Source organism: Teleopsis dalmanni, chromosome 2, assembly GCF_002237135.1.
Source record: "Teleopsis dalmanni isolate 2A chromosome 2, ASM223713v2, whole genome shotgun sequence".
Classification (NCBI taxonomy): Eukaryota; Metazoa; Arthropoda; class Insecta; order Diptera; family Diopsidae; genus Teleopsis; species Teleopsis dalmanni.
The window spans coordinates 200213941-200227469 of NC_051847.1; the positions used below are offsets into that span (position 1 = coordinate 200213941).

Sequence of the window (13529 nt, forward strand, 5' to 3'; positions counted from 1 at the left end):
GACAAGAATTCGAGCTAAATAACAAACACAGGCACGGCAAATGCTCATAAACATGTTGTTAGTTAGCATGTATTGTTTGAGGCTGTGTGGAACGTATTCTCTTGTGCAACAAAGTAACGAGTATTTAGTTATTGCGAGTACATGGTTACAAATTCAGCGATGTGGCAGCTGTCAATATATCTAATGAGATTCTTATATATTTTGTTAAGTTTTTTTTTTAAATCAATTATGTTTAGCCTATCATACATAATTCCATTTGTATGGAACAATATGTACTATTTTCCCTACAGAATTCAAGCAAAAGCCATATGAAAAATGCTGAAAAGATTTGCTAATCCCAAGTGTAAGCGTAATAATAGATATTAACAATTTATATAAAAAGATTATTCAAGAAACTTTTGTTTTTATAATTTATTTGGTTATAGAAGAGAGAGAAGAATTTCAACATTATTAATATTCTTCTGAAATATATTTTAATGATTTAGATACTTAATTTGGTTTAAAGAAAAATTTATTTTTAAATGTTATATATTAAATAAAATTAAAAACAATTTACAATAATCATTCACTTATCACTTAACAAGAATATATGTTTTCTCATAGCAAGTTATGTGATTACAAGCTATTAAAATTTGAGCAAAAACTTATTTAATAAGCTAAAAAAATGGTATTCTGTCTAAGTGAGTGTTTAGAGTCTCCAACTGTCAGCTATTATTTTAATTACAATTACTGTCACTATTAAACTCTTAATAGAAAATAATATAATATAAATATTTTTTATAAGGCTTTCAACAGCAAAGCAAACTATAACCTAACAATTACTTTCCCGATTTTTAATACAGTCTTCAACTGATTCAATATTATCTCTATTTTAATTCACTTATTTGATTGCACTCTGTTTTCAGTGGTATTCATTAACTGAGCTAATGAGATCATATATATTTTTATGCAAACTACTCGCATAATTCATACAATTAGGATTTACATATGTGGCTAACACTTTAACCAGCACAACGCTACCAAAGTACAAACAGCAACTAACTTAATGGTCCAGCGTCCATTAGAATTTAGCGCGTCTTCTCAGAAGCAAGAGAAAAAACAATAATTACATGCAAAATAATAAATGCTCGCAAAATAATAAACATTTAAAAAATTTATTTAAAAGTCTTTTATTTAATAATAAAGTGATAATACAGAAGTACCATATATTTATATATATAATTGTAATCAGAGTTTTCTATAAATAGATTCAATCAATTCAATTATTCCTAAAAGCGGAATTCGTAGTGTTTGACGTAAAAAACGTTAACTGCAAACCGTAGAAAAAGTGACAGAATACACTGCGATTTAACATAAATTCAATTAGATGACTAAATACTTTGCACACAAAAAAATTCAATGCAATTGCTCAATATTTATATCAGCTGTTTTTAGATTTCTCCCGTTTCTACATCAAGAAACAAAAATTCAATTGGTTTTTACGCTTCCGCCTATTTTGACTTTGGCATTTATAATTGTATACATTTTTCTACATAATGTAGAACGAATCAGCTGATTTTTACAATACAATTAATTTTAGACTTCAAGTGGAATGAATTCTATTATTTTACTTTATGCCATTATTCACTGTTGGCAACCCTTAACAGAAAAGTATGAAAAGCAGATCACAACAAATTAGCAAAACAAAATGTAAAACAGAACTAAAAACATATGTAAAGCGAAACGTCAATAAGTAGTTTCATAATTTTTATATTTTGATTCTGTATTTATTTTTTGCTTTAGATTTTGCGATGAAATCTCGTAGTTGCTCATGGCGTAGGAAGTTAAAAGGTTGACGTCGAGAAGTCGAGCGGATTTTTGTTTAATATATTACATACGTTTAAACGGTTAACGTGCTCGTTCCACATTGTCGTTCATACAAACCTTATGGAATAAAGGGAATCAAAATAAAATTGTAATAATACGAAGAAAATACATTGTGAATAATTGTAAATAAGATATTTAATAAAAGTTCAATTAAATTTATATTTTAATTAATTTAAAAAAAATATATATAAATTTGCAATAAAAATATATACGAAATAAACAAAGGAATTTTCTGGTATAATTTTATTTATTAAAATTTATTTAACGGCGACGGTTCAAAGTGTATAAAATCAGTGCCATTGCAAAGCACGGTGAGTGTTCGTTGTGTTCATTATGCAAATTGAATTATTTATGCTAAATTATAATTATATAATTTATGCTTTAAATTATAATCTGTACTAAATTCAATCACTTATGAAATAACGTGAGGCAGCGCAAAAGGCAGAGATGAGCTAATTCTACACATGAACTAGATAAGAAGTTTGGCAAAAATGTGCGAAAATTAGATAAAAAATTTTATTGACCTGCGAAAAAGTGAAATTCTAAAAAAATTTATTTTAATTAAAAATATTGTTAATTTTATCTTTCTTAACGCGAATGATCTAGAAAAAAAATTAAACTTTATTGTAATTGGATTTTTTTTGGAGCTATGCTTAGCAACTGTTTTGAATATGTATAACAACAAATATGTACCCATTCATCCACCTTAACCCATCTGTGCTGATTAAAAAAAAAAAATTAAAAAACTTATTTGTATTAGTTTTTTTTTCTTTTAATTAAAAACATAATATCTCAGTCTGTTGACACTTGTGCGGACTTTATTTGTTGTTATTTTCCATAATGTTTTTACTCGCGCCGCTGATAAGAGAAACCCCAAGTCATTTTTTCCAGTGATAAGCATTAAAAATTATTTAGTTGATTATTTAGTCAGTCAGTCTAACTTTTGATAAAGTTTAGAAAAAAAAAGATTTCTATTTTGCACCGAATAATAAGCCGTGTGAGACTTTAACCCATTGAAGAATTTTTATAAAATTTTTGTGATAAATTTGAAGTTTTTACTTAGGAAAATTATTCCTTTAAAGGCATATAATATTAGTCTTATATATTAAATTGAAAAATACAATTTAATAATGTACGACATATCTTTAGTCATCTGTCTTCAGTTATTAGTGTTAGTTCTTTCTTTATTTCTTAAAGGACATATAATATTAGTCTTATATTAACTTAAAGAATACAATTTAGGCCGTGTGCGAGTTCGAGTAAATTGAGGTAAAGTAAATTGAAATTCTAGAAAAATCCTAGGAATTTTTCGCACTGCATTTATATAAATATTTATTTATTTATTTATTGCACTTATTTATTATTTTTGGTTAAAAGTTTTTAAATTTATTTATTTATTTATGAAACATCTAATAAAATTTTCACAATGGTAACATTTCATTTACTTCATTTTAATCTAATTTACCCTACTCGAAGTTCTAGTAAATATCAACATTCGTTGCCAATCCGACATAATTTATTATTTTTCTCAATTAAGGGTAATAATTTACTCGTACTCGCACACGAGTCTATTTTCCTTAATTTACTCGAACTGGCACACGGCGTTAATAATGTACGACATTTCTTTAGTCAACTGTCGAGTTGAGTATTAAATGTAAAACATGGTATTAAACAAACTTGACTTGTGTAAATTCTATGAAATGCAGAGTGTAAGATCCTTTCATCTTGCCTGTTCGGTCCTACGGGCTAACGCTAACCTCTATCAGACTTCAATTGAAGGAGACTTTCATAAACAAAATGATATTGTCGAGTTTAATAATAGTGTCAATTTATTCCAGTAAGCTTAGAAGACTTTCACTAAGGAAATATAAATAAAGATCGTGGTTTACCGCTGTTTTTTCAACTAATAATATGTAAATATGTAATATGTAAATTATATGCGTAGTGAAAGATCCTTCCAACTTATTTGCTCATTTCTTGCGATTGTTAGCTAACACATCTAGCACCTCTACCAGACTTTAACTGAACCGCTACAGGTTTAAAGTCTTGAACCAAATATATTATCGGGTTAACAATAATATCAATTGGTCCAAGTTAATAGAGTGCCACTAGAAAAAAATCAATAGTTATCAAAGTGGTGTCGTAATGTGCGGCTGTTACTTCTAATAATTAAAACACAAAATTTTATTATTTTAGAAGAGCATATATTGAACTATTGATAAATTACTGAATGTATCAAAAACAAAAAAATAGAATAATAAAAAAATTTTTACTATAAACCTTATGTATTATACAATTTGTAGAGCATACTCATTACGAGAAATGCTCTCTTAATTTAATACAGAGTCCCTTAAACATCAAAAGCACATAAGTCGAAGTCAAAATTTAGGTAAGTTAAGATTCCTAAAATTGTTCAGTAAAATTATGTAAGTAGGGTCTAATAGAATATAGTTCAGGAACTATATACGTACTAACTGTAAATTTGAATTAAGTTTATTATGTTGCATCTTTGATCTTCGACATTGACTAAAATTTCGCCCAGAGAGAACATTTGTGGTTAATTTCGGTAATTAAAAACTATAAATCTAGACGAGAGCTGTCCAAAGCACGACCCACGGACCACATGCGGCCCGTGGATAATGTTTGTACGGCCAGCTACATGTTTTTAAACTACTACAATTACACAAATTTTGTTTTGGTGTACAGATAAAACTATATTATTTGTTGTATTGTATTGGCCCTCAATCGCATCTGGTTTGGACAGTCCTGATCTAAGATAATTGTGAGCCAAAGAAAAAAGAACAAAAAAGTTTTTCATTTCGGTTCTTTTTGATAAGAATTGTGAAATATTTAACTAATAAAGTCAATAAAATGACTTTTCAGGAACCCGAGAAGTAGTTTAATTTATCTGTGATGCTGGACAATAAATTAATAAAGGATTTTTAGGACCACTTTATAAATATATGCAGATGCATTAATATATAAATAACTAGCCTAGTTAGGTGCAGTTTTTTTCTATGTTCCGTATAGTCCTATGGCTTAACTCTGTGATATAAATCAAATTGCAAGTAGATCTTTAATTTAATTATCATATTATAATTGTTCTGAATTTTTTTCTGAGATAGGGTATGTATCTCTGACATAAATCAAATTGTAAGAAAATCTTTATTTATCATTAACTTATAATGTCATACTATCACTTAAAAAAATTTTACTCTCCAATTAAGAACGTTATGTCCAATTCTATATATATATATATATATATATAGATTTACTACTATAATGATAACAATAAGGTTAGCTTAACAAAAAGATTTCAGAGCTCATTTTTTTAATTTATCTTATTATTATTAGTGTAATTACAAGCTATTTTTAGCAAAGCAATTGTAAAAATACAATAAATATTATTCAAAGAGACGCGTAAACATATCAATTTACTATTCTCCGTCGCCATATTACAACGCCTTCCGCACAACCCGTCGTTTTCATGAATAGACCAGAACGATCGACCATTGTTTCCTTAACTCATATGAGTATTTTTTATTTGTCACGTACACAAATGTTTGTATAAAATATGAAATAAATAAAATAATTTGTTATTAAATAAATATAAAAAATTGTATGTAATTTTATTATCCAATTTATTTATTTTACAAATAGTTTTAAATAAATTTAACCAAATGAAATTGTAGTAAATTGTAGAAATTGTAGTAAGAGTAGCTCCTATTTTTTATTTTTATTATTTCAAAACTAATTGTAAATAGTAATTTAAATGATTTAACCGGCAAAATAACATTTGAATAATATAAAATGCAGTCCATTTACTTTAAAATTTTTTTTATATATTTTCCATATTGAAAGCGGTATTATGAACAAGGTCCAAAGTCCACTGCCAGCGCTAAGATACTTGTGCAATTTAGTCAGATAGTTTTCTTGTTGATGCGAGTGGAAATACGAAACTAAAAACAAAAACAAAAACAAATTAATAAAAATATAAAAGATACTTCTATGCAAAGATATTCAAGTATAAAACCTTGACTTGCTATTTGAGTTAGAATAAAAATAAAAACACTACTCATTTAAATACCTGCTGCGTAAAATGACAACAACAAATTGCATAGGTCAAAAATGGAACTTGTTTGTAAGCCGGCACTTTTTCGCATTGAATGACTCTATAGATTATCAGGCATCAGGCAATAACGACCACAAAATGCTCTACATTCATCAATGATATTAAATTAATATGCAATTGTAATGTATATTGTTCATACTATAACGATTCTGTCTAAAATGAGGTGACTACCATATACTATATACCCAATACCATTCATATTATATGAGTACATGCCTTTCTATTCATTTCAAGAACATGGAATTATCATTATCAATAACATTTACTACTCGTATATTAACAATTACGAGTAGTTGTATTTGTTCCTATAAATTTACAATAGATATAATAGGCATATCTATTGTATGCCTATTAAATCTAATACCAATAACAATTTACCCTGACTAATGTAGAGGTAAAGAACCTATTAAATTAAAAGGCCACATTTTATTTTAAAGATAGTGAACATATGGAATCATAGATAAATTTAAAATCAATTAAATACTCAAATTTACTAAGCAAATAGACTTTGAGTGCACCCCTACTATCCTCAGTTTGATAACATGTACATTGTGACCGAAAGGTTTTCGGAAGTTCTCATTTAAAATTCGCGCGCTGTATATTTTTCGATATTTTAAGTTTATGTAGTTTGGCAGCACTGTCCTTAATTACTATGCCAAAAATGAGCGCGATCTGTCAGACAGTTTCGTTTACGGCAGCTGTTGAAACCAGTTCCCCTCAGTAGTGCGTTGCGAAAAAACAATGGAAAAAAATATTGAACAAAGAGTTTGCATCAAATTTTGTGTTTCGAACGAAATTTCGTGTGCAGAATCGTTGCGAATGCTACAAAAGGCTTATGGGTAATCAGTTTTATCGAAAACTCAAGTTTATGAGTGGTACAAAGCCTTTCAGGACGGTCGTACGACCGTCGAAGACATGCCGCGTTCTGGACGACCTTCGGCCTCTACCACCGACGAAAACATTGAAAAGGCAAAGGAAATCGTGTTCCAAAATCCTCATGTGAGTGTTAGAGAGATAGCACGAGAGCTAGGCATCGGTCGTGAGAGCTATCCGCCGTAAACGGCCTCAATTGTGGAAGGATAATTCATGGATTTTTCATGACGATAATGCTCCCTCGCACCGAGCCAACATTATCAACGATTTTAAGGCCAAACATTCAATAAATACCATCAAACAGCCACCGTATTCACCTGATCTTGCACCGTGTGACTTTTTCCTGTTTCCCAAACTCAAATTACCACTCAGAGGAACGCGTTTTGAATCCATAGAAGACGAAAAACAGAATTCGCAGAGGGAACTCAAAGCCATACCGGAAAGCGCCAATAAAAAATGTTTTGATGATTGGAAGAAACGTTGGCATTTGTGTATCGCTTCTAATGGAGCATATTTTGAAGGAGATAAAATAAATATTGATGAAGATTAAGAATTTTGCGTTTGTACATTGTGACCGGAAACTTTTCGGTCACAATGTATTATATAGAATCGTACGTATACCCTACGGTAATACGTAATAAAACAAACACCAATAAAAATTTGATTCACTATTTTTTTAAATTACATAAAATAAATAAAAATAAAATTAAATATTATTTAACTATATAATAAAAAAATATATTAATATTATTTTAATTTAACATTATTTAATTTTACAAACAGATACTAATTAATTTAATAGATTAATTAGTATCTGTCTGTAATGTCATCATCATTCTTAGCATAACAGACTAGTACTTCCTCAAGCACATCTCTCTTCAATAATACTTCGACACACTTCTCTAATCTTGTTTTCTTAGACTACGTATTTTTAAGACGATGAGTACAGCATAACAAACCTTTTTATAGGTCGCTTTCTTCTACTTTCACTAATAGACGCTTCAACAGAAGATTTTATTAAAATACATATTTTATTATATATATTTATAATATAATATAATGATTATAAATAAAATTTGTCATATAAATAAATTTTTTTGTATTTATCGTCGAATTCGTGTTTTCTAGTATTTGTAATTCAAACACGATTTGCCATAATACGAGCACATCAGAATGTTGTTCTGATGTTTCCGTCTCTTTCTTTTTTAACTCTGCTCTCTCTGTGACCCCAATATATTTTGTTTAACTTCTGTGATATTTCTTCTATTTCTATTCCGTAACTATATTATATTTGTTTTATTTTTTGTTGCTATTAAATACGATTTTTATGTTTCACTTTATTAGTGCTATACATTGTGACCGAAAAGTTTCCGGAAAATTTTAAATAAAACGCAAAATTCTTAATCTTCATCAATATTTATTTTATCTCCTTCAAAATATGCTCCATTAGAAGCGATACACAAATGCCAACGTTTCTTCCAATCATCAAAACATTTTTTATAGGCGCTTTCCGGTATGGCTTTGAGTTCCCTCTGCGAATTCTGTTTTACGTCTTCTATGGATTCAAAACGCGTTCCTCTGAGTGGTAATTTGAGGTTGGGAAACAGGAAAAAGTCACACGGTGCAAGATCAGGTGAATACGGTGGCTGTTCGATGGTATTTATTGAATGTTTGGCCTTAAAATCGTTGATAATGTTGAACAAATTGAGGTGAATCGGAACAAGCCGGGCGTTGACACGTCGCATACACAAATTGTCCACCAAAATCAAACGAGCCATCTCACGACCGATGCCTAGCTCTCGTGCTATCTCTCTAACACTCACATGAGGATTTTTGAACACGATTTCCTTTGCCTTTTCAATGTTTTCGTCGGTGGTAGAGGTCGAAGGTCGTCCAGAACGCGGCATGTCTTCGACGGTCGTACGACAGTCCTGAAAGGCTTTGTACCACTCATAAACTTGAGTTTTCGATAAAACTGATTCCCCATAAGCCTTTTGTAGCATTCGCAACGATTCTGCACACGAAATTTCGTTCGAAAAACAAAATTTGATGCAAACTCTTTGTTCAATATTTTTTTCCATTGTTTTTTTCGCAACGCACTACTGAGGTGAACTGGTTTCAACAGCTGCCGTAAACGAACTGTCTGACAGATCGCGCTCATTTTTGGCATAGTAATTAAGGACAGTGCTGCCAAACTACATAAACTTAAAATATCGAAAAATATACAGCGCGCGAATTTTAAATGAGAATTTCCGAAAGCTTTTCGGTCACAATGTAAGTTGGCACTTTAACTTTTGCTTATTTTTCTCCTATCGATTGTGTTTGAAATAAGTTGACTACTTACTGATTGCGTGAGTAGAGTGAAAGTGGTCACTTTGTAATTGTTAAGAATTCAATTACGTAGTGCTAGTCATATAAAGTAGGACCTGTAGGACAAATACAACAAGTAATGTAGAACTTAATTACTTTAGTAATGGATGTTGAGAGTTTTTGTTTAATTTAGTGCGATGTTCAGGCAAAAAGTTTGCACAGAGACTATATCGTATAAACATTTAAATGTTTAAAATTTTATATATTATTAAAAAAATAAAAAAGGTGTTTGGTTTGAACATGGTAAAAGTATAGACAACGTATAGAAGTTGTCTGTGGTGTAAGGCAAATTTAGTAGGTGTGACACTATAGTAAGCTTCTACGTACTGTGCTCTTCAGTTAACTTATTATTAGAAAAAATATAGTACCAAAGGGATTTGAAGCCGGTTGAACTTGTTGAATGTCTTTCTTTTATTTCAATTTATAATTTTTTATACTTATATTCATATGTTACTCGTTATGTAGACACCACTTCTATACTGATTGTTTCGTAGCAGTACCAGATTAGACCCCTTTTAGGCAAAAATACCGTGTATATTACTTAAGATGAGTGTTAAGAAAAATCCATTAAGAATTAGTAAATTTTGAGAATAAGTTCATTCCAATATTATGGAATAAGTTCAACTCCTAAAAATGCTATTTCTAAAGGATTTTAGTTGAGGCGAAAACTGAGAGGATGTTCATATGTTACTCGTTAGATAGATTGGTAGGTACAGCTAACTGTCTTACACCATGCATTGTTCTGCATGGTGTCAGATTTCATTGCCGTACCAGATTAGATCCCTTTAAGGCAATAAATATCGCTCATATTACTTAAGATGAGTGTTAAGAATGTTGTTGTTATTTTCTTTATCTCCAATAGGAGCGTGAGTCTAGATTAATTTTGAGAATAAGTTCTTAAAAATTGTAGGTTCCAAAAGATTTAAGTTGAGTTTTTGAGAGGGTTAGGCGAAAACAAAGTAGATGTTCCAGAGTTTCGCTAATACCCGCATCCTTGCATTTCCAGCACTCGTCACTTTAGATTAACTTCTATGCATTTATTAGAAGTAGAAAGTTTTTGATTAAAATATCAATTAGCAATCTGCAATCCTCTTAATTGTTCGAGAACACATAGATTATTTACTTGAATATGTGTTTGTACATAATACTGGCAACACTGCAGGTACTTAAGTTATGACATCTATAATTTGTTTTTTCCAACATGTGTTGGCCTACTTGTATATACGTAAATATAACGCAGAGCCGTAAGTATGTTGTTTATTTAGCCCGCTGGAAGGTTCAATTTTAGGAATTATATGATTAGATGTTTTTTTCGTAAGCTAGTTTGAAAAAAAACATCAATAAGTCGCTTATGTATAAGATTTATCAAATACTGTCATTTATAATCTTCTCAAATGTCTTAATTAATAGAATAAATAATATTTAATTGCATTCTTAATATTATTTCAATAGCAAAATAAAATATATATAAATGTGACAAAAAAATAATATATCTGAATTTTTATAATAGCAATTAGTGTCTTACATTTTCTTTAGTTGTGTATGGCTTAAGTCATTAAAGTAGCATATTATTTCTAGTTACTAAGCTTTAACTTAGACAGATTGTATATTCTATCTGTTTAGCAAGTTTGTGTAAATTAACCGATTAGTTGAAACAATAAATTTGTATCTTTTTTATAATTTTGCAAAACAGATTTAAATATATACTTCAAATGGAAATTGCTCTCCACTAATTTAGTATTACTTATCGTTTATTATTTACTATTATTTACTTAAGAGTTGTTTACTTATTGAAATGTAGCTTATCTTTGAATTCGCTAGAATGGACTAGAAATATCAATTAAATAATTTTTTTTTATAATAAACAAGTAAACAATATTTTTAGAAATACATTTTTTTTTTTAAATCCACTTAAAGTCACTTAAAAATTTATTTGTTGTTGTTGTTGATTTTGTTTATAACAAAATATTTTACGTTCTTACGCGAAAACGTAATGCACAATTAACAGCGCGCCTTTGTATCTTGAATTGGTCGTGATTAAAATTATGTCACTATTGTATCTCATGGATGTGTATTACGATGTGCTTTACGACAAAACATATGTTAACTAGAATGCAATACAATTTTTTATTTTGTGAAATAATTAGGCAGTTGTTTATGTTGCTTTTATTTGCACATGTGTGTCTTGTAAATATACTATATATATATAGAGTAGTCCTTAGAGACTAATTTGGACACATACTTCTAATTAAATTTGTTGAGTTTTAAATTAAATACTACGAAAAATGTAATTTAATATTATGACCTTTGAGCAAGCACATGCACACACCTCAGAAAATATAGAAGCTTTAATAGAAGTCTTATAAGTTTCTAAAAATTATGTATACCTATTGATGGAATTTATAAAAATAGAATATAGGCTATATTTAAAATGAGGTATATGTCGGCTACTGGAAAATCTATAGATTGTTCCGACGTCGACCTGATTCCTGCTGACTATTAGCTCGAAGGTGTTAAGGATTTTATTTATCTTGTCCTCGAAATTAATAACAACAACCAGGCACAACCAACTTGAGCAGTTGAGAAAATGTATACATATATATCTTCATTATTAATTCATTATGAGTGTTTAAAGTAACAGATAAATGGATATAGACTATTTTTTAAATTCTGGAAATTATCTGAAAGTCACTTTCGAAGTATATTTCTAGCTACATGTCTGACAACACCGAGTTCAGCTTGAAGATTACATTAAATATTACCTAAGAAATTATCTGAAGACCACTCCCGAAGCATATGTCTAGCTACTAGTCTGATAACAACGATTTCAGTTTGAAAACCATATTAAATATTACCTAAACGATACTACTACGAGATTTCTACGTAATTGGGATGTAGAGCTCTCGACCGATAAAACTTACGCTTTATCGGTCGACCAGCTTACCTGAACGTTGCTATAGATCAGAAGCATTAACGTCATCACAGAATGTTGAAGCAGTACTGGGAATGTTTGAGAGTTCGGGAAAAAAGTTCTTCATAAGAGTTTTGACTTCCTGGGAGTTGGCGACGAATGCCACATTCGAATAAACCACGAACTGTACGAATTTTATTATGGTATAAATATTCGGAGAATTAATATACAGCGGCTTTACTGTTTTGAATAAAAAAGCTAAATAGGTATTTAAAGCGACAATTGAAAGAAACAGACGTAGGAAATGGTCATGTCATTAATAAATCGAATAAGTTAAGAGAATGCTGACCACTCCTGATGAACGAAACTTAAGAAGAAACTCACGAAGCGAAAATGTCTGGAGACGAGTGATATGTCAGGTCAAAACGCGTTAATGGTTTTGTTAGACTCAATTGACTGAGTTAAAATAAAGAATATATTGAGCGATTGAGCTCTTAAGGTCCAATAGATATGTTTCTCCTTTTAGTAATCCATAAGTGCTTAAGAAAAAGAGAGTAAGTGTTAAGTGATTTGAGTAGGATATAGGCGAACGATTGAATATAAATGTCCAACAAACGTTTAAACAACAGTCGTTCGTTACAATCCTAATGATTATAACCAACGCTCGATTTTACTGCACACTCTCCCTAAAATACAGAGTATGGAATACAACTAAGTAGCCAGCGACTGTAGTCTAATCTTACAGCGTACTTAAATTATGCATTTTATCAACTCCGTTTTTGCTATTTCTAGCTACTGGGGTTTAATGATTACAGTAGCGGCAAGGGATACGTCTTGGTGCCATTAGTCATTTTCGACTACCAATTGCTGTTCACCCTTCCTAAAAGTGACTATTACACGGGTATAGTGAAATTTCCAGAGGTTATCACAATAACAACTATAATTTAAAAGTACGTTTGATTATTATATGGAATACAATAGCTAGAGATTTTTGACATTTCTAGCTACGGTACGGTAGTTACTATACTTACGTATGGATTGAATATAAGACTGAGATAAGTTTAAAAACTACTAGAAAAGAATATATATATATATCAGTGGTAACGCTCGAAAAAACATTAGGTAACTATTACACTTCAGTGATATTGAAATTGAAATGTTAATGATTAATGTTAATGATTAATGTGTTAAAGAGCACCACGTTCTCAACCCCTATATTATATATATGAACATATTATGTCTTGAATTACTAATAAATTTTCTTAGAAAAAATATTCCTATAAAGAGGGTCCTATAAAAAAAGTAAACTAAATATTCTTCTATTCTAAACTTAACATTTAAACGTGTTAGATTTAATCTACTCGTTTTTTATAATCT

At 29.8% G+C, this 13529-nt stretch overlaps 1 protein-coding gene across 1 annotated transcript in view; it reads left to right on the forward strand.

Annotated features, from left to right (window-relative positions):
* Positions 1 to 4218: 4218 nt before the first annotated feature.
* LOC119676554 (mitochondrial coenzyme A transporter SLC25A42-like) overlaps positions 4219 to 13529 on the forward strand; it is a 71718-nt gene continuing 62407 nt past the window's right edge. The window contains exon 1 of the mRNA XM_038087794.1: positions 4219 to 4255. The gene's annotated coding sequence lies outside the window, so the exon portion shown is untranslated. The remainder of the gene's footprint in view (positions 4256 to 13529) is intronic.